The 1,338-nt window shown below is 40.6% G+C and overlaps 2 protein-coding genes across 2 annotated transcripts in view; one reads left to right on the forward strand and one right to left on the reverse strand.

The window, feature by feature from the left end:
- The window catches only part of LOC106013913 (polypeptide N-acetylgalactosaminyltransferase 13-like), a gene marked incomplete at its 3' end in the record, with an annotated part of 6,756 nt that overhangs the window by 4,366 nt on the left and 1,052 nt on the right, over positions 1–1,338 (reverse strand).
- Positions 1–1,338, forward strand: part of LOC101849747 (1,4-alpha-glucan-branching enzyme) — a gene marked incomplete at both ends in the record, with an annotated part of 20,496 nt that overhangs the window by 3,096 nt on the left and 16,062 nt on the right.

A 1,338-nucleotide genomic window follows, 5' to 3' on the forward strand; every position in this document is an offset into this window, starting at 1 on the left:
GGGGCGTGGAGGGATTTTATTTTTTACATGAAGGATTTTAGTTTTTGCTCGGTGACTTGTAAATACAAAATAGGATACACTGCCAAGGTCCATCAGTCTTGTTTTCTCGCAGTACCTTTCGAAGGTATTTTCAAATGAAGTATAGTCCAGGTGTACGTAGCCCCAACCACAACTGAAGTATCTGAATATTCAGACATTTAAAAATCTCTAGCTCTAGAAATTTAATTTGATGAAAAAAATGCTTCTTCTCAGTCCTCGTAGAAAGGCAGAAAAAAAAATGACGCCTAAATCTCGCAAATAACCAAAAAGTCTCGAGAACGGAAACCATTCAGAGAAATAGAGTTCAAGTTTATTTTTCCCGAACGTTCGGAGAAATAGTCACTTCATTTTTTTAAGGCAAGCGCTATTTGCAACGCCGCGTTCTGAATAGCTCCCGTGCTATTTGAAAAGTACTAGATCTGGATGTAGATGTAGTAGCCATCGTTTCTACATATGATAATATTGTAGTTCTGCCTGAATTGTGGAAGTTTTCTCAGTTTTTTAATAAACCTCCTAGGATTGGACTCCTTTTGTTATGACGTTGTCTTATTCCGATCAATATTGGGTAGATCTAGATCGAGATTAGATCTTACAATTGTTTCTGACATTGTTTGCGCAAAAGTAGAGACGTCTTGTTCATCTCTCATATTCATAATCATTTGAGTTAGAGTTTGAGCAAGTTTAAGTCGAAAGACGCTTGGACAATAACAAGACGGTGCAACTCGAACTTTAAGTCCGAATATGAACAAATGTTATTTGGACTCAGGTCCGGAAAAAAGGAATTGTGTTTTAGTTCTATAGATCTAACGTTCAATGCTTCCTATTTTCCGCCATTTTTTAGTTTCCCCCACACTTTATCTGCCGATCCAATGCCCGCCGCCTCATTGATACGCCCCCCATCCCCCCCATGTTTTCCACTTTCTTTGTTGTAGAAAAAGGTAAAATTGAAGATTAGCAGACCACCTGGCACCTGCATATTATGAGCTGTGTAAAAAAAAAAGACCGATTCGTTCAAATACACATGCCTGAGTCATCTCGATTGTTTACCAGGAAAAGGCTGTCTTGCTGTGTAAAGCACAGCATACGGCAACTTTTGATTCCATAGACCGGCGCACAATTCATTACGTAGATCTACGTCAAGATTAGCCTATTATTGTAATAATGATCAGTTGCCGGGGGAAAAAAGACTGACGCGCATGCGACGTTCAACGCCTGGACCGCTTGATCCCCTCTACCCAGCCTGAGGTGAGTCACGAGTGAGGCAGGACAGGAAGCCAGAGTCACGAGTCACAGGAAGTC

The sequence above is a fragment of the Aplysia californica genome, unplaced genomic scaffold (genome assembly GCF_000002075.1).
Source record: "Aplysia californica isolate F4 #8 unplaced genomic scaffold, AplCal3.0 scaffold01500, whole genome shotgun sequence".
Taxonomy (NCBI): domain Eukaryota; kingdom Metazoa; phylum Mollusca; class Gastropoda; order Aplysiida; family Aplysiidae; genus Aplysia; species Aplysia californica.